We start from the raw sequence: 27,506 nt of genomic DNA, 5'->3' as shown, positions 1-27,506 counted from the left end.
TTCTTCATGCACGGGTGAGGGTGTGTGTGCAGGGGTGAGGTGGCTGGCCGGGCTGCCTAGGACACCCAGTTGGCGTGGCCTGCTCCTGGTTCTCCTAATATAGTATACCAGGTAGGTGCCGTTTTCAGTGAACAGAAATACCAGCTCGTGCTCTCAGGTAAGCAATTTGAATCACTGTAGGTGCCTAAAAAATGTTCTCATCACTAAGTAGATCAAGATGGCAAAGACCAGAAATACAAAGGGACAAGGAAGGTGATGCCTTCTTATGTGAAAGTATGGCAGGCACAAAAGTACAAGAACTAAAACACAGAGGAAACCCTCAGCCTGCAAGCTGCTAGAGAGAGGGTAAAGGGAGGCAGGAGGAATGGCTGAACTACATGTCAGTTTAGTTATAAGGAAACACAGAACTCAGAAGTCAGACAGGCCGGGTCATACACAGTAAGACAAACAACCTAAATGGTACTTATTGGGTTCCCCCCTAACCTCCTGTGACACAAAAAAGCTAAATGCAGGGGAGCAAGGGGGGCAGCATCAACTTGGCTGCCACAGGTGACTAGGACCCCTGAGCGGCCCTGGTACCAATGGATTATTCATAAAAATAGGGTCAGGCAAGCCAATAATCAAAACACTAGGATCATTAACTTCATTAAAGCGCCAACTACAATTTGAAGATTTTCAGACACCCACACCAAGCTTTCTCAGGCAAGGAACTGCAGCCATATCCTCGCATGGCACCAGTATATAGAACTGAATACAATCAGTAAATGAGGTGAGTTTGTTTGTGTCAATATCAATAAAAATTATTTTTTTTCAAGGTATACTGAATGATGTAACCTATATTTAAATGCATAAAATGTTATTGATTTACTTGATTCTCTGATGTATTTCTGTGCAAAACATGGTCAGATAGTATGCAGTTGCTCTAAACTGGGGGAGGACTCTTTAGGTCCCTCCTTAGACATCTTGAAATTACTTTTTAACACTAGAGTAAAGTCAGTGGGCATTTTTTTCTCACTCCAAATGTCAAATGTTACTCCAAGTCAGTGTGCATTTTGTCTCACTCCAAATGCAATGAAGTGAATGGGTGATTTTGGAGTGCTTTTCTGACATTTTTTGGCAAATTTTTGCTACAGTTTCATAAAGAAATTTGCCATAGGCAAAATGTGGAATTTCACCGTAAATCCATGTTTGGCTAAAAAATTCACTCGTCACAACAAGCTACTCTGGCAAGCATTAATAGAATTAACCATCTCAACATCACAGAATAGGGCATTCCATACCCTCACTAACTTGGTGGTCTCTGGTTTATTGATCGTTTCTATGGGAAAAAAATTCCCCCACTATCAATCTACATTGTCCTCTAATGTACTTGTAAAGAGTAATAATGCCCCCTTAGAAGCACCTTTTTTCCAGAGAAAACAACCAAACCTTGGCAGTCTTTCCTCATGGTTTATTCTTCCATTCCCCTCTTCAGCTCCTTCTTAAGGACTGGAGCCTTAAACTGCAGGGCATACTCAAGGTGAAGCCTTAACAGTGACCTAAAAACTAGTGATGAGCAAAATTTTTCACCAGGCACGGATTTGAGGCGAATTTCTGCATTTCATCATTGGCAGATTTTTTCATGAAACGGGTGCAAAAATTCTCAGTGGAAAAAGTTGGTGTGGAACAAAATTTTTTGATGTGTGTTATTTTGCATGGTTCCCGAATTTTTCACCAGTTTGCAAATCTTTCCTTTTCCTTTTCCTTTCAAGTTTTGAAAAATTTTCAGTGAAGCGAAATGGGTCAGATTTGCTCATCACTAACCTTGACTTAGTATATTTTTTTTATACAAGACAGTACTAGCACAGTGATTAGCAACTTTTTCTGATCAGAATACATTGGAGTTTACGGGGGGGAGGTTGGCGAAGGGCCACCTTTTTTGTAAAATAAATTGTTGCTGTTGTTTTCTCAGCAAAATTTTGCAGAAGTTTTGCAAAAATATTTATTGATGGTGAACTGTGGAATTTTACTGCAAATCCATACCTGGTGAAAAATTTTGCTCATCACTACTTTAGTAGCCACTGAGTTACACTGCCTAAAGTTAAACAGTGTGTTATCCACAAAAATCCTCAAATCCCTTTCAATTTAGAATGCCCCCAACAGGCTACCCTTTAGTGTACAGTATAACTCACATTTATTTTATTTATACCAATATTTCCTCTTTGCATTTATCAACATTGAAAATGATGTGCCAGTTTGCTGCCCAGTTCTCCAATTTAGTCAAATCACTCTGCAAAGAGCCAGCTACCTGCATGTTTTTAGTATCATCTGACAATACTTACAATGACCATTGATAATCACATTAAAAAGTAAAGGACAGACCCCTGCTGGACTCCACTAACAACACTGGTCCAATTAGAAAATGTTCAATTTACCACCATTCTTTGTAATATATTCTTAAACCAGTTCTCTATCAAAGCACAAATATTATGTTCCAGGCCAAAATAGTTGTATGGCACCCTGGGAGACTGTCACACTGTCCTACTTCTTAGTCCCAAGGTTTTATTGTACATGTCTACTTCGGCTAAACGCAGTGTGTCTTGCCTGTTTTTTGACTCTCGTTGTTCCCTGCCTGACTGGACTAGGATTTTGTTTAACCCTTTTCTGTGCCGTGTTATGGATCAGATTCTGCTGTGTTCAAATAGTTAACGATCATGGCAGGGCTCTCCTGCTAACTTGCATCACAAAACATGACATTGATTAATGCAATCAGTAAACTTTTATATGTTACTATATCAAATGCTTACCAAAATCAAATTAAATCATATTCACTTCACTGGGTTAGTGATGAGTAAATCTGTGTCTCTTGATAAAGGGCTTGTGAAGCTCGAAACATGTAGGGGTATATTTATCATGCTGTGTAAAAAGTGGAGTATAACATGTAATGTTGCTCATAGCAGCCAATCAGATGCTTTGGTTTTGTAACTGTTGAAATCTAATTGATTTGTTGCCCTGGGCAATGCTTCACTTCACTTTTTACACAGCATGATAAATATACCCCTTAGTGTAATAAAACGCACCTTTGCAGTTTAATCCTGCAGTGTACTGTCTCCCTACTACTACTACTTTTAGACTATGAGTGAATCTGTCCCGTTTTGCTTTGGCAAATCATTCGCAAAACTCTGAAACAATTTGCGAAACATTGAAAAAAAACGCGGAATTGACATGCGCACATCAAAAAAATTACATGCAGATCACAATTTTGCTGTTGTGCATCAAATTTTTGTGCCCATTTCTGGAAAAAATCCCCCCCATGGAAATTCCCCATGACTCCAAGCCTGGCAAAAAATATCACTCATCATTCATCTGCTCACCTCCTGATAGATGACAATTAGATTAGCCAGTCAAGATCTATTATGTATAAAACCACCCTTTCCAAAAACTTTCCTACCATTGATGTTAAACTAACAAGGCTATCATTTTCAGGCTGAGAATGGGATCCCTTTTGATTGGTGGCACCACATTCGCCAATTGATTGGCACCATGTCATACCTTAAAATATCCTAGCAAGTTAGGTAAAGAGGTTTGGAAATCACAGAGCTAAGTTCTTTTTTTTTTTTTTTTGTATTCAAATCTTTATTAATGCACAAAGAAAAAAAAATCGTTTTATACAGATTATTCCTTGTGGTCTTAAACACATTTATATTGTACATTTCTTCATTTAGATCTATTCTGCAAGATTTGTATACAGTAGGACATACAAGTTTCAACAAGGTAAGTAACTTAGTGCTATGAAATAATTCTATATTAGTACTATCTTCTATTATTTTACTCTGTCTTGTTTGGTAAATGCATATTTTCATGGTTGCCAGGTTTCAATAAATTTTTGTGGTGTGGGTGATAAGGAGGATGTGATTTCCTCCATAAGATAAATTTCATTTACATTCGATAACCATTCCTCTACAGTGGGAGAGTCATCGTTTCTCCATTTCCTGGGAATTAGGATTTTAGCAGCTAATATCAATTGCATCAATAGACTTCTTTTAAATATTTTTTCGGCTTTATCTGTATGTAATAGCAATATCAGTTGGGGAGAAAACCTTACCTGGCAACCAAGGATCTCACTACTTATTTGTTCAATCTGTTCCCAGAATGTTTTCACCTTTGGGCATGTGTACCAGATGTGGGAAATTGTCCCACTCTCACCATTACACCTCCAACACTTATCATTCTGTATCAAACGCATTTTGTAGAGTTGTGTTGGAGTTCTGTACCAGTATGATAAGATCTTGTATGAATTTTCTTGGAATTTATTACTTATGGAGCATTTCGCTACAGTTCTGAAGATTTTTTTCCCATTCTTCTTCCACTAGGTCGATCTGAAGTTCCTGTGTCCATGTGCGGGTGAAGTGGGGTAAGTTGGCATATTTACTTTGGATAATAATTTTATAAACAGTTGAGATTAGGTGTTTAGGACTTGTGTTCCTAATGCACATGCGTTCAAGGTCCGTTAGGGGTCTGAGAGGTTGCTGTAGGTTATGTAATTCTTTGAGAAAGTTCTTTATTTGTAAATGTCTCCATGAATCCTTCTTAGTCCAGGTGTCTTTGTTGATCATTATTGCTGGTGGTTCTGTGGCTGTTGCTAAGACATGTTGTAGCTGTAAATTTTGTATTCCAAACGCATTTTTCATGCCTTTGTCAATGATTCCTGGTGGAAAGTCTAAATTATCTCCCAGTGGTATAAGTGGAGATGGGAATGGGATAAGATTGTATTCCTTATTAAGATTTTTCCATATGTCTGTGGAATTGAATTTGTGAGTTTTGGCCTATGTGTAGTTCCTTCTTCTTCTCTTTGTTCCAGACTACATTTGCTAGTGGGTGGCCTGCCCATTGGTTTTCTATTTTTATCCATTGTTTACCGTTGGCTGTATAAGTATGTTCCACTAGTTTAGACACAATACTTGCTTGGTAGTAGGAAAAAAAGTCTGGTAAACCTAGGCCTCCTTTCTCTTTTGGTTTATATAGAATGTTTTTTTTTGAGTCGCGCTTTTTTCTTTATCCATATAAATTGTGACACCATGTGTTCTATTTGGTGAAAGAAAGATTTGGGCAAGGTGATTGGTAGTGTTTGGAATAGGTAGAGCAATTTAGGAAGTATTGACATTTTGATGATGCTAATCCGTCCCGTCCAGGTGAAATAGTTATGGTTCCAGCTTTGTAGTTGGGTAGATAAATTGGATAGCAATGGTTTGTGATTGTGTTCATAGATTTTGTGTAGATCTGTCGGTATGTGTACTCCTAGGTATTGTATTTTCTCTGTTTGCCATTGAAATTTGAAGTTGTTTTTTAGTTGAGTAAGTAATTTCCCTGGGAGCACTACTGGAAGTGCCTCTGATTTAGTCATATTGATTTTGTAGTTTGATAAGTCTCCATAAGTTTTGAGTTCTTTCATTGCTATTGGTAGGGAGATGAGTGGTTTCGTTAAGAAAAGAAGTAGGTCATCAGCAAATGCTGCTATTTTGAGCGGTTCCCCTTTTATAGTAAGTCCTGTTATATCTGGGTTTTGCCTTAGTGCAATCAGTAAATGTTCCAGCTAAGTTCTTTTTTGCACACTTGTTTACCTTCACATGCGTTAGTCTCTTTTGAAATTCTTCCTCCTCCTCCTCAAGTTGGGACTCCAGTTAGATAATGATCTCCTGGAAAGTTGGCACACTGTCCTATAGTAATCACTGCAATGCATGAGTCATAGCTGGTAAAAGTTCAGCAAAGTTGCACATACACTGTATCTTTCAAGCTGAAAGAGACTATTGGGGGAATTAAATGTGTATCATTGTCCAAATGGTGCATTATGACCCAAGAATTCTTTTGTCAATGGTTATTTTTTATATACCCACTTTTTCAACAATGAATATGGCTTGTGATGAGAAAACCTGTTGCCTTTAGCTTTATTTAAGATATATACAGGGTTTTTGTTATTTCATGAACTACATATGGCAAATTTGGATTTCAGATTTCCATGTTTAGTATAAGCAATAACAAAAATAGATATTTCTTAATTTAAAAAATAGCCAAAACGAATGTTTCGATGAATTCATTGAACTATTCATTGAACTAATCTTAAAATTTTAATTTAAATATTGTTTCTGTAAGATATTGTTTGTTTAATGCAGGGTTTTACGGATTATAGCATGTCAATGGATGGGTAAAGGGATTTTCAATAGAAGCAGTATCAAGCGCCAAATTACAAAAACAAGATTCTACACTACATGGACAAGTTTAATGCTTTATGCACATGATCAATTGCAAAGTTATTATATTAACATAAATACATTATTTTACGACAGTACTAACATTGACATTTATGTAAAATTTCTGGCCAACCTTTGTTTCTTCAGTTTTCTTATTTCACAGTTCTTTGGTCTTTTTGTAAGTATAGAAGAGAAATAAAAGGTGCTTAGATAATTAGATAAGAAATGAGAGAAAAGGGAATGCAGTGAGCTGCAGGAATAAAAAGACAATAAAATAATTAAATTTACAGGCATTATTGTAATTAATGTAATAATTCTATGATGATTCATTCTTTTAATTAAGTACATGTAATTCATGTATTCACATCTACATTTGATGAAAAATATCCATACAATATCCATACAATTTCTAATTCATAAACATTAATGTACATTAATTAAAGAACAAATTTAAAGTAAATAAAATAAATACAAATAGAAGTAATTCAGCAAATAAAAGGTATTTTAGGGGGTAAGCTTATTTATAGTTTGTTAGAATGTGTTTTTAAAAAAAAATAGTTTAAAATGTTTTGGTTTTGTTTCTATCAAATTATTATATATTCTTGATCTGATACTTCTGATATATTTATATGGCCCTACCTGGAGTTGCAAGTTTGCAAATACCCCTTCCATTGTTATAGAACACAGGAGGAAACTATTTTACCAATATTTAAAAGATGAAAAAAAATACACAAAGTCCTTTTGATTATCATACATCCTGGGAATCCCTATAACAATATGTTCCTAAACTGTGGGCTATATGATGCTGGAATCCATGATGGGAATGCAACTTTGAAAATGTGATTGTTAGATGATTTTAGTAACACATACTGGGCGCTTATATTGCAGTAGCTAGAGCAGGGGTCGGGAACCTTTTTGGCTGACAGAGCCATAAACCCCACATATTTTAAAATGTAATTCCGTGAGAGCCATACAATATGTTTGGCCGCGGATGTTGCAGGGCAAGGTAGGGTGGGTGCCAAGGATGCTGGATGCGGAGGAGGGTGTGACCTGCGGTCAGCGTATAGGATACGTGTTCTAAGGCTTAGAACACGTCTGCTATCCGCCGAGTGCAGGCCACGCCCCTGTTATTTTTTTTTATTAAAGATTTGGCAGTGAGCCAGATGCAGCCATCAAAAGAGCCACATCTGGCTCCCGAGCCATAGGTTCCCTACCCCTGAGCTAGAGTGTCAGAGGTGAAAATTCATATGCACTATTTCTATTTGGGTGCCTCTGTATACCATGGGTTGTGGGGTTGATTCACTAAAGTGCGATAAATTTTATCGCACTTTTTTTGCGTTAAAATAGACGCGATAATTAGCGCGCGATTCACTACAGTATTATTGCGTGCGTTAAGTCGCCATATCGCATGCGTTAATTTGCGCGTGACTGCATGTGGTAGTTTTTAACGCATGCGTTAATTAGCGCACAGAAAAGAATACTAACGCATGATTCACAATCACTTAGGCGCGCTAAATATCGCATTAGGCTATGCGAAAATTAACACCTACTTCAGACAGGCGATAATTATAGAAAAGTACAGTTAATGAGCTTTTGGCAATAAAATATGGACCTTGCAGTGCTATTTATTCAAGTATGTGTTTCCCCTAGAGTGATGCAGCCGACAGTTTGCAGCGAAATGGTCATTTACTACATTAATTAATACAGTAATTTTCCGCAAGTATTGGCGTGTATGGCTAACATGGTGTGCGTTTATTCGCATGACTATTTATATGCGGCTACAAGCGATGAAATGTTTCGCCAGGCATGGATTTGCAGCGAATTTTTGGACGTGCAGCAAATTTTTCCACGGCAAATTTTTTCATGCGTTTTGCAAAACAATCTGCCAATGGCAAAACGCATGAAAAAATTTGCCACGCAAAAATTCACCGCACGTCCAAAAATTGACACAGACGTCAAAAAATAATAGTCACAGGCAACAATTTTTTTGGCCACACAACCTTTTTGCCGTTTCGTGGATCTTCGAAAGATTTGCGAATTTTTCACCAAAGATAACCACACATTTGCTCATCCCTAGTGGCTACTATTTATAAGCATCTACTATTTATATGCTACCATTTATATGTGGCTACTATTTATATACACTATTTATATGCGGCGACAATTTATATACACTATTTATAAGCTACTATTTATATGCGGCGACTATACACGTGCGTTATTTAGCGCATGTACCGTCAAATACAGCACAAAAATAGTCTTTGCGAGTTAAATAACGCATGCAGTATCGCGCGTAAATTAGCGCAAGTATGCTTATAGTGAATCGTGCGTTAAGACGTGAAAATTTAGACGCGATAAAATTTTTAACGCATGCTATAAATAGCGCACGTTAAAACGCACTTTAGTGAATCGGCCCCTATATATAAATCTATGCACCTTGGGCATCAAACAGTTCAGCAGACCCCTGGAGTTCACATTTAAAATGTCTTATGTTGGTATGTTACAAAATGTGGGGTATAATGGGGCAAAATGTAAGGTTTGTGATGATGTTCAGAAATTTCTTAAAAACTGCTACATTTAGGGGCTGCTTTACTAACCCACGAATTCGAATCCGAATTGGAAAAATTCCGATTGGAAAACGAACATTTTGCGACTTTTTCGTATTTTTTGCGATTTTTTCGGCGCCTTTACGACTTTTCGGAAATTATCGCGACTTTTTCGTTACCAATACGATTTGCGCGAAAAAACGCGAGTTTTTCGTAGCCATTCTGAAAGTTGCGATTTTTTCGTAGCGTTTAAAACTTGCGCAAAAAGTTGAGCTTTTTTCGTAGCGTTAAAACTTAAAAGGCGCAACGTTTTGCGCAAGTTTTAACACTACGAAAAAATCGCAACTTTTTGCGCAAGTTTTAACGCTACGAAAAAATCGCAACTTTCGGAATGGCTACGAAAAACTTGCGTTTTTCCGCAAAAATCGTATTGGTAACGAAAAAGTCGCGATAATTTTCCGAAAAAATCGCAAAATACCGATCATTACGAAAAAAACGCAATCGGACGCATTCGGCCCGTTCGTGAGTAAGTAAATGGGCCCCTTAGCATAACTTTGTAGTTTGGTAACTTGCAGCAGAAAGACACATTTTCCCTTTGTTTCATCAAAATGTGTACTTTCAGAATATATATGGCTTTCTAGGATCTACCTACTGTTAAAGGGTCTTATGGCACATAATATATACACCGGATGCTTATATTGCAGCAGCCATAGTGTCAGATGGGAAAATCCATATTCACTCTTTTCCTTTAGGTGCTTCTATACATTACATAGTTTGGAAAATCTATGCATATTTGGTATCAAATTTGGCATCAAATTATTCAGTACCCCTGGCATCCATAGTTTGGATGTTTTATATTGGTATGTTATGACATTTGGGGCATATAATGGGGTCAATTGCAAGCTTTGAGACAATTTTCAGAAATGATATAAAAGCTTTGCTAAAGATATATTTTTCAAATTTGGCAGGTTGCGTATTTTCCAAAAATATGACATTTTCTGAGGGTCCACTTACTTATTTGCCACTTTTACCTTGAATAAATCAGGCAGTGTGTACTAACTTAATTTTGGAGTCTCTGTGCCATATACTTTGGTAATCCTATGCACAATGGAATATAATTATTTGATGGACCCCTAACAATCATATTCAGGATGTTTTTTTCTTGGTACCTAATGATATGTGGGAGATAAAAGTGGAAGCTTTGTGGTATTTGCAACTCAATAGAAAAAGATTGTTATCCATTTTGAATCTGCCTGAAACAAAAGTGCAGTAAATGTGTTGGTTTTTCAATAGCTGAAGTGATCTCCAGGACATTTTATATGCTCTAACCTCATTTTGAAAAGCCGTGTGCACAATGGGCATCAAACAGTGATGTGTTTTCTTGGTGTCTAATGCTATGTGGGAGATACTTGCAAACTGAAAGTTTTAACTAGTGATGAGCAAATTTTTTTGCCAGGCATGGATTCGCTGGGTAAATTCTGCATTTCGCCATTGTCAAATTTTTTTGTCAACTGTCACAAAAAATTAGTGCTACAAAAATTTGCAGAATGAGGAAAAAGTTGCTGTTGCATCAAATAAGTTGTGGCTGTGTACTTTTCAAAAATATATGGTTTTCTGCGGTAAAACTGCTGTAGAAATTTTTTTCTTGCATATCTGGTATTGACATGTTCCAGACACATGAGGCTTTCTAAATCAGTTGAGTTTTTGAGTTTTCTAGTATAAATAGAAATTTTTCCTTTTTTTTTTAATTTAGAGCTCTAAAAGTGGCAATATTGATGACATTTCTGAAAATCACCTCAAAGCTTCCACTTTGCAACATTTTATCGCCTACAGGTCATAAGGTAGCCAGATAAAACTTTCTAAATATAAATGCCAGGGATTCACTGAACAGTTTGATGCCAAATGTGCATAGGTTTACCTAAGTATGTGGCATTTAAGGGCCCCAAAGTGAATAGACCCTATATGATTATCATTTCTGTCATCTCAGCTCCTGCAAAATCAACACATTTACATTATGTGGAATTTATTTATGTGGAATAAAGCTGCAAAAAAATATCCTCATCCCAGAAAACCATATATTTTCGGAAAGTACACATTTACCTGAACCCAAAATGGGCACATATGTCTAATATACCAAACCACAAATCTTTCCTAATATCGCCCATTTTGATGACATTTTAAAAGACATCTCACTTCAAGGCTGACATTTCATTTTAAAGTTTCCACTTTGCAGCACCTTATTTCTCACATATCATTTGTACTAAGATAAAACATCCTAAATATGAATGCCAGGGGTCCATTGAAAAGTTTGATGCCCAATGTTCATAGGTTTATCAAAGTACATTGCACTTAGAAACCCCAAAATATACCTTGTGTATACTAATTTTATGGCTTACATTTACCTAATTTATAAACACATGTCCAGTATTTAATTTTAAGTTTTGAGCTTCAAAATAGTAGGATAACCCCTGAAAACCATATATTTTTGAAAGGTACACAATCATACAAATGCAAAATGGGTAAATATCTCTTTGTACCAAACTGCAAAGTTTCCTAAAGTTAGTTGTTTTGATGGCATTTCTAAAAATCGCCTCAAAATATTGCAATTTGCTGCATTTATCTCACATATACAATGACACATAACCCTTAATATGAACCACAGAGGTCTACTGAACAGTTTGATGGTCAATATGCATGGATTCCAAATGAAAAATAACGCATATGAATTTACTTGTCTTGGTTGCCATCTTATCTTCTGCAAGCAAGACCCCTTGCTTGTGTATTTTGTGTTTAGAGACCCCCTAACTGTACTGAGACCCCCAGAAAACCCTGTACCAAACAGGAAAGCTTTCCTAAAGCTAGTGTTTTTATGACATTTCTGAAAATTGACTAAATATGTTGCAAACTGAGACATTTATCTTGCACAATTTTTTACATACAAAGGCAAATCACCACAAATATGAAGGCCAGAGGTCTAAGGAACAGTTTTATGTCTAATATGCATAGGTATATCAAAGTATAGTGTCGTGAGACCCCTCCTAACTGCATAGAGATGCCCAGAAAACCCTATATGTTTGGAAAGTTTACGTCCTGATCTGATTTAAAATAGGTAAAGACATATTTTTACACCAAACAACCGAACAGCAAGGCTTTCATAAACTTTGTGGTTTTGATGGATTTCCTGAAAAAACCTGAAAATAAACTGTTGCAATTTGCCTCTTTTATCTCAAAGATTTTTTGCATGCAAAGGCAAATTACCCTAAATGTAAACACCAGAGGTCTGCTGAACTTTACGATGCCCACTATGCATAGTAAAAATTAATGTTCTTGTCTGCCAACTCAGCTTCTGCAAACACAGCCCCCATCAGTGTATTATGTGTCGTAAAACTGTATTTTTGGAAAGTAAATATTTGGATGAATTCAAAATAGTTAAATGTGTGTGTTTGTGTATGCATATGTGTACACATTTAAAAAGTGTGTGAATGTGTGTGTATGTGAGCGTTTAAATATATGCAAAAGTGTGCAAAAGGAAAAAAAAGTCAGAAAAGCAAAAAACGCCAGAAAAAATGTGTTAATAAAATATGTAATGTGTGTGTAAATGCATGTATGTGTGTGTAAATGTGTAAGGTCACTTGTCTCTGTGTGCAGGAGGGTCATTTCCAATGATGAGAATCCCAAGATTGCAGAGAATTCACAGAAGGAAGTGCATGGACGGGGTCTGGGGGTGCTGGAAAGGGAAGTCAGGTCCTGTGACCTGGTAGCTGCCTTGGTTCATTGCTGAGGGGGTTAAGGCAGTCAAAGCTGTCAGTGCAGAGAGAAAACCTTGGCAGGTAAAGCCTGCAAGAAAATCTTACCTACATGCTTGGGAGGTAAAGGGTTAAAGGAGAACTAAACCCTAAAAACAATAGCATCTCAGAGAATGTTACACTGTATAAATCAGTAGAAAAGAAGATGGGAAGGGTTGTGGTTGCCTTGGGGTGGTTGAGAATTTTAAAACATAATGTATATAATTTATATCCTACTTCTTTGTTATGTTCTCCTGTAAGCCTTAGTTCCAAAATCTGCATGTAGCATGGCAGGTGAAAGAATGTGGAATGGTAAAAAGTAGAAAAGCATCTTTTATTATACTACATATGCGCTCATGTTACCTTTGTAATGGATAAGATTTAAAATGGGAATATCTTAAACATAAATTTATTTGAGTTTCAGTATTATATTCATTTGGATTTAATATATGTAGAAAAGTTGCAATCATGCATATGTCAGAGTTTTAAAAACTAACTAAATAAAAACTAACTTACTAAATATGAATTATTGCATAGCAAAAATGTCCAAAAATATGCAAAGATATGTAAAACTATATATTATATGCTATATTTAAATATGTTAGACCAAACAGTTGAAGAATTTCAATGACTGTGGTACACTGAATTCATTATTTAACATTTTAGAATCGAATATTTAATAGTATATTAAAAATCAAAACACAGAATTTGTATTTTTTCCATTATTTGACCACATTAAAACAATGTCATAGCCAACAGCATCATATAACATTATATCAGCTGTTTCATCATTTTTTAATTTATTTCAGGCATATATAAACTCTAGGTTGGGAAAGACAATACATTTAATTTTGTGACAAGCTTTCAGATTCAGCTCATTTGATCATACCTCTTCCATCTGCTTCAGGGAGAATATAATACAAATTTATGGCAAGAAATATGGACAGATAAAACCATATACATGTACTCTTGCAAAAAGAAATATAAGATTGCAAGATTACCGAAATATAACACATTTAGCACTTCTATTATGCCAACTACACTGCAGAAACAGAGATAGTTCTGAATATATGAAATATTCATTTTTATAAGGACATAGATAGTCTTATAAACGATCTAATTCCTTGGAAAGGCATACCTCTAGTGTGTACTTTAGTGCTAGTAAAGCTCCTGTATTTCCATACATTTCTTTAAATGTCACTTTTAGAAACAAATTGGGAGTTAAACAAAAAATATCCCATGATGCAGCTCTCCTGCACTAAGACCAAGACCAGGAGTCTAGGCTTAGTAAGTGGCAAATGCACAGAATTCTCCTTCATGCAGGAATGCTGGCATACTGTGAACCCTCCATTGTCTGCCAATGACTGCGGAGACTTATTCCCTCCCTTCCAACCTTACCCCGATGTACTCACCTGACAAAAGAAGACACACTGAAGTCGTTATGTGGATGGAGTTCGGCCACAGCTTTATTATAGAATACAACCTCAAAATAGTCTTTGCCATGTATATCAACTTTACCAAACATCTTAAAGAACTTTATAGCAGTTTTATAACGAATGCCGGCTACTGCGAACGCAATGGGCATGTGGAAGCCCTCAAACAACACCAGAGATTAAATGGCCAAGGACTATCACCCGCCATTTGCTGTGACAAACAAAAAAATATATATACGTATGTATATATATATATATTTTTTATTTTATCGATCAGAATAAACAGCTTGAAATGAAACATATGTCATGTAGCTGACAGAACTCATGTACTTACAGGTCAAAAGATAAATGTGCTTAAACAGGGAGGGGGGGCGGGAGATGCAGATCCGTACGAATGCAGGAGGTGGGGTGAGATGCTGCGTGGGAGCTGACAGGCAAAAGGGGAGGGGTGAGCAAGGAGATTGCTCTTTCATGACGGAATGGAGTTAAGTGAGTTAACCCCTTATGTGCACAAAGGGAATTGAGACCCAGCTGGCTCCACAGTCCCTCTGCGCTTTCATTAGGTATTTCAGCGCTCTTAAATTAAATAGTCAATCCTCACTTACCTTATAGGCTTCTATTCAAAGTTTTCCTCCTTCACTAAATCCAGGGTGTAATACATGCACCAGAATCCTGAAATCAGTGGATTATACCACACCCCAAAAAGAATCAATGAAGGTAGAAAAGAAACAAGGGGGAAAATAATGCTGTGGGTGGGAAAATTTAAAAAAAGATGCGGACGACAAAAAAAAGTTGCCCTTCAAACGTGTTCCGTGGATTTTTAGACGTTTCGCAAATTTTACCATTGTTGTGCATACTGGTCACTCTAAAAATAGCTAAAGCAAATAAGAATACCCACAAAGGGGAAAAGTAGAGAAACAATCAGGTTTGCCTTGATATGTCAGTTTCAATACAATTCCTTTCACTATGGTGGACCGCTGGCAATACTTCAATATATTAAAACTTAACTTATACTTATATTAAGCTAAAAGAAATAAATTGATATACATCACCCATATTCATAAAAACTGTTAAAAAGTAACTGTATGAAGCGTGTTATGGGATGAAGGTCCGAATAGGTTAAAGTCTTTGTTGCTAATATATCATTTATTCTTGTATATGGTATAAACCACAGAACCCAATTTGCTCCAGTGCACATATATACCACACTCATACCAACCAATTAAAAAATGTACATACAGTATATATCTATATATACCAATATCCATACTAATTGTATGGATATGGATTATAGAATCGCAATAGCCTTTGTTATTATACTTGTTTAAGTATCATCCATTTTTAAAGGCACTAATAGAATCTCCCATAAAATATCATTACCAGGGCATGTCTTCAACCTCACTGCCCTGTTTACTTGGGAAATATATATTGTTTTTCTCAGGACTATTAATTTACTCTAATTCTCCAATTTTTTTTTTCTATGTAAGTTTTCTAAATCTAGCTGGATTTTTGTGTACTATGATTTACATTTTCATGACAGAGAAATACATTAGGAATATTTTTATATGCATGCATATATAACTGACTAAAAAGGTCCATATTACAAGCTGTTAGAAACAAAGCACCACTACAAAAATCAGCATACTTTAGCCTGCAACTTGAAAAATGGCAGTAACACTTGGGATTAGATTTACTTACCCCACACCATCAGTGGTGATTTAAAAAAATGAGTAAGATTCTGATCGTGCTTGCTTTTTCTGCAATTGAATGTTCAGGCTTGCTGCAGAGTAACATTTAAGAAAAAATATCTATGAGCAGGTATTGGGAAAAAAGTATGTCTATGTGTCATTTACCAGGCGTGGGTCAAAGACTGGTAACAGAAAATTCTATAGAGGGCCATAGTAGCAACTAGTGTGGCCCATGACTGCAAGGAATCATTAGGAAATTGAATAAAGATAGTATAATGCTCCCATAGTAAATAACCCAGGTAAATGTATTTGGCTTTGCTCCTTGAGGAATTCCAAATAAATTGGCATTCCCAGTGAATTTGACTTTCATTGTACAGGTATGGGACAAATATTACAGAGGAAAAATCTTTAAAATTAGATTTATTTACTGGAGTCTATGGGAGATGGCCTTCGAAAGATTCAGAACTTTCTGGATAACGGATTTTCAGTTAATGGATCCCATACATGTACCATAAATGAAGAAACTGCATTTGTATAATAAGCATTTGAAAGGGCAGAGTAACTTGGCTTCACCATGTACAGCTCCCATATTTATATATGAGATAGCTTTTTTGCAGAGTGTACATTCAAAAAATGTTGGCTAATTTTTAAACTTATTTGCCCTGCTCATTTAGTGCCCTTTTTTTCTAACTTTGTTTATTTTATTGTGAAGGAGATGGGTATGGTGCATCATCTAAGCAGCAGCAAGTTTTATCAGCCCCTGTATTGGCTACCTGTCATACACACAATTCACAAGAGACTTGTAATCCTGCATACAGTAAATAAATCAATAGTGTTGCACTACCAGACATCACCTCTCTAATTACCCCAAGATGTAATCTTTAGTCTAAACATGACCTTCATTAGACTATCACAGAATTACCAGGCCTTGAAATAATCAATTAACACTCCCTCATTTCATTTAAACCTTTAACCTATAGGCCTGTGCTAACAGACACACTATGGTTCATTTACCAACAATGAACTCATTTGCACCTGGGCAGTAACCATAAAAACCAATCATAGTTTTAACTGCAGTTGGGTGAAAATAGCAAGATCAAAATTAGTCATGACTGGTTTCTGCCTATGTAAACATTTGCCCAATATTGATTATATTTTTCCCATTTTTCCTTGTTCACATACCACTACTACCCTGACAAACAGACCTCAAAAACTACACTGGTCACTTTAACCTTATGTCTCACTTCCTCTCTACTTTAGATTGTAAACTGCCACGAGCAGGGCCATCCAAATTGTCTCCTAACAAAAGGCATTTGTGAAAAAAAATGCATGATTCGCGATTCGCTTGGGGGAGGGTGCAGCGGGTAATTCTGTGGTAGACAGGATAGATGAGGTAGTGGGCATAGTAAGGGAAAATGGGGGAGGAGAATTGCTTCAGGATACTGATAATGGCAGGGAGGCCCATAAGTTGTTTACACGTCATTCTCACGCTGGTACCAGTATTAAATGTATGTTTACCAATGCAAGGAGTCTGACTGGTAAAATGGGAGAGCTAAAAGTACTGACGTTGGAGCTGAAATGTGACATGATTGGTGTTGCTGAAACTTGGTTGAATGAGTCGCAGGACTAGGCAGTTAATATTGGGGGTTATACATTGTTTCGGAAGGACAGGGGCAATAGAAAAGGAGGAGGAGTGTGTCTGTTCGTTAAGCAGGGATTAAAAGCAAATATTAAAGAGGAAGTGAAGGGGGTAACAGAGGGAGCTGAATCCTTATGGGTTGAGCTTCTCACAGATAGTAAAGAATCTACCAAACTAATTGTAGGGGTATGGTATAGACCCCCTAATGTAAGTGAGGAGGAGGCTCAGCTCAAATATAAAAGGCTGCTAGTTTGGGGCAAGTGATAATAATGGGGGATTTTAATTATCCTGATATTGACTGGAGCAATAGTACTGCCAGGACAGTAAATGGGAACAAGTTTATAAACTTGCTGCATGACAACTTTATGTCACAGGTTGTTGAGGAGCCAACCAGGAGCCATGCTATATTGGATTTAGTGATCTCTAATGACCCAGAACGTATAGCAAATGCAAGTGGTTGAGCCCCTGGGAAATAGTGATCATAATGTTATTTCATTTGATGTTTGGTGCAGGAAACAAATTTACACTGGGGCAACAAAGACACTGAATTTTAGGAAGGCAAATTTTAGCTCCTTAAGGGCAGTGCTTAAGGGCATAGATTGGGGCATTATGTTTTCTGATAAAAACACACAGCAGAAATGGTTGTCATTTAAATGATATTAAATCATTACAGTTCTCAATTTATTCCATTAATAAGAAAAAGTAAAAGTGTTAAGAATCACCCTATGTGGTTTAACACTGAGGTAAAGAAGTTAATAGGGAAAAAAAGGAAAGCTTTTAAAGGAACAGTAACACCAAAAAATGAAAGTGTATAAAAGTAACTAAAATATAATGTGCTGCTGCCCTGCACTGGTAAAAGTTGTGTGTTTACTTCAGAAAGTCTACTATAATTTATATAAATAAGCTGCTATGTAGCCATGGAGGCAGCCATTCAAAGGAGAAAAGGCACAGGCACATAGCAGATAACAGATAAAACACTATTGTATTCTACAGAACTTATCTGTTATCTGCTATGTAACCTGTGCCTTTTCTCCTTTTTTCCAGCTTGAATGGCTGCCCCCGTGGCTATACAGCAGCTTATTATATAAATTATAGTAGTGTTACTGTAGCAAACACACCAGTTTTACCAGTGCAGGGCAACAGTGCATTATATTTTTATTACTTTAAAGCTCTTTCATTTTTTGGTGTTACTGTTCCTTTAAGAAATATAAGTCAGTGGGGACAGTAGCTGTGGTTAATGAATATAAACACTATAACAAGTGTTGTAAAACAGCAACCCGGAAGGCAAAGATAGAAAATGAGGAGCGCATTGCGGCCGAGGCCAAGACTAACCCCAAAAAGTTTTTTAAGTATATTAATAGTAAAAAGATGCAGGTTGAGGGTGTGGCCCCATTGAGTTATAGTAACAATATGGTTACAGCGGATACAGAAAAGGCAGATGTGCTTAACCAGTTCTTTTCTTCTGTGTATACAGTAGAGGAGCCAGTGGGCCAAGTCCCACCCAATAGCTGCACTGTTGCCTCAGCTCCAAATACACAGTGGTTGGCACAGGATATGGTGCTTAAAGGGTTACACAAGATAAATATAACAAGGCACCTGGCCCAGATGGAATACACCCTCGGGTACTGAGAGAGCTAGGGGAAGAATTACAGTGGCCCTTATTTCTGATATTCTAGGGATTGGAAGAAGGCGAATGTCTTTCCTATATTTAAAAAGGGAGTAAGATCTAAGCCTGGCAATTATAGGCCTGTAAGTTTGACATCCGTGGTGGGCAAGTTATTTGAAGGCTTGTTAAGGGATCACATACAAAATTATGTACTGGAGAATGCCATTATGAGCAGTAATCAGCATGGCTTTATGAAGGACAGGTCATGTCAGACCAATGTAATTGCTTTTTATGATGAGGTAAGTAAGAAGCTGGACAGTGGGGATGCAGTAGATATAATCTATTTGGATTTTGCCAAAGCGTTTGATACCATTCCCCACAAACTAAGGTCTATTGGTCTTAGTGAAGTCGTTGGACATGGATAGAAAACTGGCTACAGGATCAGGTACAGAGGGTGGTTGTTAATGGTACATTCTCTACTTGGAATAAGGTTCTCAGTGGGGGTCCCTCAGGGTTCTGTACTGGGTCCACGTTTGTTTAACTTGTTCATAAATGACTTAGGGGAGGGTATTACAAGTAATGTATCAGTGTTTGCAGATGACACAAAACTCTGCAGACCAGTCAATTCTATCCAGGATGTGGCATCCTTGCAGCAGGATCTTGACTGACTGGCAATCTGGGCGGCTAAGTGGCAGATGAGATTTAATGTGGATAAATGTAAGGTCATGCACCTGGGATGTAAAAATATGCAAGCCACTTATACCCTTAATGGGACTGCACTAGGCAAATCCATAATGGAGAAGGACCTTGGAGTCCTTGTAGATAATAAACTTGGCTGTAGCAAGCAATGCCAGGCAGCAGCTGCAAGGGTAAACAAGGTTTTGAGCTATTAAAAGGGCGCATAGATTCACAGGAGGAGGGGGTTATTCTTCCACTTTACAGAGCGCTGGTATGGCCCCATCTAGAATATGCTGTTCAGTTTTTGTCTCCAGTGCTCAAATGGGACATTATTGAGTTAGAGAGGGTCCAGAGAAGGGCAACTAAGCTGGTAAAGGGTATGGAAAGTCTCAGTTATGAAGGAAGACTGGCCAAGTTGGGTCTGTTTACACTGGAGAAGAGGCGCTTAAGAGGTGACATGATAACTATGTATAAATATATAAGGGGATCATATAATAACCTCTATGTTTTATTTACCAGTAGGTCCTTCCAAGGAGGTTCCATTTAAATATACGGAAAGGATTTTTTACTGTGAGAGCTGTGAAGTTGTGGAATTCCCTCCCTGAATCAGTCGTGCTGGCTGATACATTATATCACTTTAAGAAGGGGCTTGATGGATTCTGGGTTATGGGAGATAGCTCTTAGTACAAGTTGATCCAGGGACAGGTCTGATAGCCATCTTGGAGTCAGGAAGGAATTTTTTCCCCTCTGAGGCAAATTAGAGAGGCTTCAGATGGGGTTTTTTGCCTTCCTCTGGATCAACTAGGAGTTAGGCAGGTTGTATATAGGCATTATGGTTGAACGTGATGGACGTATGTCTTTTTCAACCCAACTTACTATGTTACTATGTTATCTCATGCGTTAAGTCGCATATCGCGTGCGTTAAATAGCACGCAACCGAATGCGTTAATTTTAACGCATTGCGTTAATTCTCACGCAGAATTAATACTAACGCATGATTCACAAACACATAGGGGCAGATTTACTAATCCACAAATCCGAATCCCGAAAGGGAAAAAATCGTATTGGAAATCTTTTTCGTCGCCGTCGCGATTTTTCGCTACTTTTTCGGTGCAGTCGCGACTTTATTGTATTTTGCACAACTTTTTCGTTGCCGCCGCAATTTTTTTCGTATTGAACGATAGTAACTGGCAGAAAAACCAATCCGATATTTTCGCGTTGGCGGCGAAAAAGTTGTGGAAAATATACGAGAAAGTCGCGACGGCAACGAAAAAATCGCAGGACATACGAAAAAGTCGCAAAAATACCAATCATTATGAAAAAACGCGTTTGGACGCTTTCGGTCCGTTCGTGGATTAGTAAATCTGCCCCATAGACACGCTAAATATTGCATTGCATTAGTCTGTGCGAAAATTAACACCAACTTGGGGCAGGGGGTAATTAAAGAAAAGTACAGTTCATGAGCTTTTGCCAACACAATATGGACTTTGCAGTGTGATTTATTCAAGTATGTGTTGGCCCTAGAGTGATGTAGCCTCCGGTTTGCAGGGAAATTGTCATTTTCAGAACAGTAGTTTTCCGAAAGTAATGGCATGTATGGCTAATATGGCGTGCAGTTTGTGCGTGCTGCGTTAATTAGCGCGCATTGCGTCAAATGCTGCATGAAAATAGTCTTTGCGACTTTAATAACGCAAACAGCATCGCGTCTAAATTAACGCAAGTATCCTTTTAGTAAATCGTGCTTTAAGACGCGATAAAAATTTTAACGCATGCTATAAATAGCTCTCATTTTATCGCACTTTAGTGAATCAACCCTTATGTATTTATTCTAGTGAAATGTTTCTGTTTACATGTGCAAACTGTTGTGTCTTGTATTTAAATCCCTTTACGCTGTAAAGCTCTGCTGAGATGGTACTATATAAATAATAACAAAAATAATATAATAAATAATGTGGTGGAGCTAGAAGAATATCATGAAGAGTTGCTACACTAAAGGTGGATGCAAATAATTATAATTTTCTTTTAAATACATAAATTAGCTTAAATTGAAAATGAAAAAATATGTTATCACCCATTTAATTGTATCAATCATATAAATGCATCATATTCATCTTATGCTCATCATTTACTGATTTTTGAGTCAGCACGCAAGCTCATACATGCATAAGCATATACTGTTTAGCTGCCATTGTACCACTTATCTCACCTCGAAAAATGTTTTATTTCTCACAGGGACTGTTCAAATTCTGACGTCTGAAGGTAATAACATCCCCTTTAACTGTTCAGCTTCAGTAATTGACTGTATGTGATTTTTTTTTCTTTTATTTTATCAGAGGTTACATTAAAAAGGATAGAAGGAAATAAGATATTCTCACAAAGTTAAACACCAATAGCCTTACAAAACATGTTTAGACTTAAAGGAGAAGGAAAGTCTTTTTGACATTTTACTGCCAATAGATTTGCCACATTAGTGCCACCTAGAATGCTATATTTATTCTGCAGAAAGCATTACCATATCTAATAGAGTTAAGAGCCCTAAAAGTTCCCTCCGTTTGTTTAAGATTGCAGCTGCCATTTTAGCTTGATCTTTCTAGCTTCCTGCTGCAGCTCTAGAGGCTGGTAGCTCAGATTACACATTCCTAAGGGAGGGGGAAGAACTCTGATACCAAAGAACAAGGAGACAAGAAATCCTGTGTTTCTTTTGATAGAGGACTCAGTGCATCTTTTCTTTGAGTGCTCATGGCTGTATTTACATAGACCTTCCTGATAAAGCTTACTTAGTTTTTACCCTTCCTTCTCCTTTAATACACTTTAGTACACCTATTACTACACCTTCACTGTTTAGTTCCAGAGTTTTAGAGCTTTCTGTGCACCCGCAATGTTCAAAGGGGGAGATGTATTATTTCATTTCAATTAAATGTTGATGTTCAAAAACATTGCACATGGAGAGGTATAGAACACTGCATTGACCGAATAACACAAGTTAAAATTGTTTAAATACATAGCATAATGATGTGCTTTCACATTAAGAAGTAAAGCTATTTCCCTGATTCACTAAAAGTTTTTATTGTATCAAGACCTGATATATAGGATAAATGCTGTCAAAATGCAACATCAGCACTAAGGTAACTATTCCAAAAGGCTATTAGTCTCATAAAATCATGGATTAAATGCCAGGAGCCAATGAATTGTAAGAGTACCAGAAGTATACAGTCAAGGAGATATATAACATCTAAGCTGCTCTTTTTTAGTATTGTATTTTTATATTTTATTGTATCTTTTCTATAAAGCTTTTGATTTTTTGGAAAGCCAGAAACAAATAATCATTATATATAATATAATAAATATATATATATATATATATATATATATATATATATATATATATATATATATATATATAAAATACAGGTATCGGACCCCTTATCCGGAAACCCGTTATCCAGAAAGCTCCGAATTACAGAAAGCCTGTCTCCCATAGACTCCATTTTAATCAAATAATTCAGAATTTTAAAACTGATTTTCTTTTTCCCTGTAATAATAAAACAGTACCTTGTACTAAGATATAATTAATCCTTTTTGGAGGCAATACAAGCCTATTGGATTTATTCAATATTTAAATGATTTTTAGCAGAGTTATGGAGATCCAAATTACAGAAAGATCCCTTATCCGGAAAACCCCAAGTCCCGAGCATTCTGGATAATAGGTCCCATACCTATAATTGATCCCAACTAAGATATAAATAATCCTTATTGGATGCAAAACAATCCTATTGGTTTTTTAGCAGACTTAAGGTATGGAGATCCAAAATTTGGAAAGACCCCTTATCCGGAATACCCTTGGTCCTGAGCATTCTGGATAACGAGTCCTATACCTGTATATATATAAATTACATTTGTTTTAGATCGGCACCTGGAATGAGGAAAAATGCTTTTTCAAAATAGAAAAAGAGCCTATGATTAAGTGCTAGATTAGCATGAAATGCGTTAGGCTGCATACATGGGGTATGATTTTTTTTTTTTTTAATTGTCTATAATAAAGACTTGCATTTTTAATTTTTGATTTTGTTGCGGCCTTAATTTTTCAATAATGCAAAATAGAAATGACCACATTAGTTACTAGGTTTTGTTAAAAAAAAAAAAAGAAATTAACATCTTGATTTTACATAATTTTTATATATATGTATGGGTTTATATCCACTGTGTCTTATAAGTAATGAAGGTTTGCTAGAAAACCAGTTGTCTGGGAAGCTTACATATAAAAGGTGGTGGGGCAGTATGTTTGCTACAGGATCCATAAAACTCATTACCATATGCAAGAAACTCTCTCAACAGTCTTTGAACAATGGGCAAGGTATGTTCTTCATATCCCCTTCATATATCCCCCATCTGGTCAGTTAGGATTAGTGATGAGTGAATTTTTTCGCCGGGAATGGATTTGCAGCGAATTTCAGCATTTTGCCATTGACGAATTGTTTTGTGAAATGTCTGAAAAAATTTACATCAGAAAAATGTGTCACGTGGAATTTTTTTGTCGCGCCTCAAAAAAAAAGTGTGGGCGGCAAAAAAAAAAAAAAATAGACGGGGGTGACAAAAATAGACGTGGTCGGCAAAAAGATGCAAGCGGCAAAATTTTTTTGCGACAAATGTGTCACAACTAAATTTTTGCGCGTCAAATTGTGCGATGTTGCATCAAAAAAAGCGCGGGCAACAAAAAATATAGATGCAGGCGACAAAAAAGACACAGGCGACAAAAAAAATGCGCCACAAATGTGTTTCACAAATTTTTCACCGTTTCACGAATTTTCTTGCCGTTTTGCAAATTTTATGGCGAAGCGAAACGGGACAGATTCGCTCATCACTAGTTAGGATGTTAGCTCTGGGGGCATGTGGGAAAAACATGTATAAAATTGGGCTTACAGTAGCGAGGGGGAGCAGCCTGTGAGAAGATGGGGGTCAGCCTTTGAGGAGAACACTTATTGGTGTGGATTGCTTGTCTACTTTTTCAAAAGAACGGTGAGCCTAGTAAGAGGGGTGAATATTATTATTAACATTACATTAAAACTACTGTTGTGTTTTTAATCTGAATAAGATAACAGGCAGCTTTTGTTTGCAATTTAAGTGCAATGCCCAGGGTCGGACTGGGCCGCCAGGACACCGGGATAAATCCCTGAGGGGGGGTTTAGGGGACACCTGCAGGGCCCCTGGGGCAGGAGCCTCGGTGGGCCCTTCCCCCCCCCCCAGTCCGACCCTGGCAATGCCTGTTCATTTTTAGGGAATTACAATTCTGTGGCATGTGAAGCTCTAACCTGCTGTTAAACTTTAACATCCCTTAGCAGAGAATGGTGTTTAACTGCTGTAGCCTTGAAAATCTCTTAAAAATATCTTCCCTTATATAAAAGGGTTTGATCAACCAACACATAACCATATTCATGCTTCCACATATACTTTCTGTATACTGTGAAGCTTTAGAACTTAAAATGCAGGCATACAACATAACACACACACCCTGCCTAGGATCACTGTGAGCTTTGCCCCTCCCCAAAGGCAGACAATTTAAAATTGCGTGAGTAAAATCTAATTGAGAAAGTGTTTGAATCATTTATTTAATGTCCCATCTGAATCAGCACCCACGATTCTAAGTGAATCATCTATTAAATGAGGAGTTCCATCTGTTTTTAAAGAACCATTGGCACCCAAGTGAATTTTAAGAGTTTGTCATGTGGTGGAGATATAGTGTGGTTAACCCTTCCACCAACAGTGAGTGTTGAGCCCAATCTAACCGTGCCTAAGGTAATAGTGATTTTTGGGTGCATACACCTGTTACACCTGAAAAATAATATATATTATAATTTGGTTTATTATGTCACAAGGGGCACAACATTTTATACTACAACCATCAAGTGTTCCTAAAAATAAATGTCTCACTCCCCATAGACACACCTTGAGGGGTCATGTATTAAGTAGGTAAGCACTGCAAATCTACAACACTGTAATGCTCATTTTTCTCCTGTATTCATTGTGGGTAAATGTTTTATTACTAGTGTACAGTATTTGTGTGCCAGTCAAGCACATATAGCTAAAGGATGGCACTGGACAAAAGTGCAATGTAGTCTATCCTGGAAATGATTTTTAGCATCCCAGCATATAAGCAAAAAAAGAAGCTGCAAAATGCTATATAGTGTATAGTCTTATAGCCTCCTTCTGCCACTCAGCATAAACAGTAATTTGAAGGCTAGATACAAACAGAAAAATTTGGCATGTTATGATTTGTGGAACAGCTAAAAATGTGCGAAATGCAGAAAATGACTTGCGTCAAAAAAAAATGTTGCGCACCTAAAAGAAATGCAGCACGTGACAATTTTTTTTTACATGCTCCGAATTTTTCTGCGGATAATTTTTGTGCGTGTTTTGCAAAACCAATGCCGAAACATGGAAATTTGCCCAAAATCCATGTCTGCTGAAAATTTTGCTCATTACTAATTATAATCGGACCATACATTATTCTACATAATAACATAGTAACAAAGTTGGTCAAAAAGTGAATATTATTAAATTGGCATATATAAAAGGCTGCAATATTGTTTTGAATTTTGCATTTTTGTTTGTGAGCCAAGCTACATGAGGAATACATTTAATAAAATTATAATCCCAAAAATGAATGTAGTTTGGCAAACATACCCAGTATCAGCTGCCAAATGTATACAGCCTCTTGCTATTCAAATCAAAATAAGAGAAAAACCACAGACATACAAGTTCTTTTATTTTTTTTATTAAATATAAGAATTGTACTGTATCTAATAATAATTATTATTTTAGTTATAATACCTTTCTTTAAAATGTTTAGTATGTTTAATACATCCCTGGTCTGCGAAGGTTAGGTGCCAAGTAATTTGTATAATTTGTACATTCAGCATTTCATAGACTCTTATTGTATGATCTTAGAGTAACCATCAAGTTTAACAAATAGCTTTATGTTCTTTGGCTCACAATAACATGTTTTATGACAAAATTATATATGTCCCTTCATATTTAATTGCACAGGGAGCAGAAGAAATAGCATCAATCAATAACGAGCAGAAGGAAGTTACAGATTCAGTACTTTCCATTTTTTCAATTATTACTGCATTATTTATATTATTTGGAGATAACTAAAAAGAAGAAATGATAAGAGACTGCCTGATATTTATTTAAGATACCTAAAAGTGTATACAGTATATATTTAGAAGAAACGGGGTTACTTTTTCACTGTAGGTCTGGTGATAAGTGGGAAAGATTATTATTTGTAGTGTGGGTCCCTATATATACCATATATACATTGTATGAAATGAAAGCCATCATCCATGCAGCTCTACCTTCCAGGTAGATAACAAACCAGCCACTCCATCTTTTTTAGGATAAACACACCTGGTCAGTACACTCTAGCATTGCTTTTAATGAAGCTGCTATATATAAGGTGTGCGAGGTCATCCTCCCCTCCCTCAGATGATGTGCTGTCATCTGTTCCTCCCTCATCATGGCTGCTGAAGTCTGGAGGTAAAGTGATTTGAAAAGTGAGAGGATTCCTGCAGAGTAGCAGAATTTCAGTGGGTAGCTTCACACAGGAGACTGCACAGAACGCTGGAGAAAAACAGATATGGGTGGTAATCTGGTTGCAGGCAGCAAATCTGTGTGTAGGCTCAGTAACATAGTCAGTTACAATGAGTTGGAACAGCCCACCAGGATACCAGAAAAACACGTGGGCCCAGGTGTCCCTATTCCCTATTTTTTTTATGAAAACAAAGAGGCTATGGAATGATAATATACAGTATAAGGACAACAGACTAGGGCAATAAAGAGGTTGAATGGGGAGAAAGTAGTACAAATAATTTGGAAAATGGGCCTATGGTCTAAGGTTTTCTGGT

This window comes from Xenopus tropicalis, chromosome 9 (genome assembly GCF_000004195.4).
Source record: "Xenopus tropicalis strain Nigerian chromosome 9, UCB_Xtro_10.0, whole genome shotgun sequence".
In the NCBI taxonomy this organism is placed as follows: domain Eukaryota; kingdom Metazoa; phylum Chordata; class Amphibia; order Anura; family Pipidae; genus Xenopus; species Xenopus tropicalis.
The sequence above is the reverse complement of the archived record's forward strand: the minus strand, read 5'-3'. Positions refer to the sequence as shown.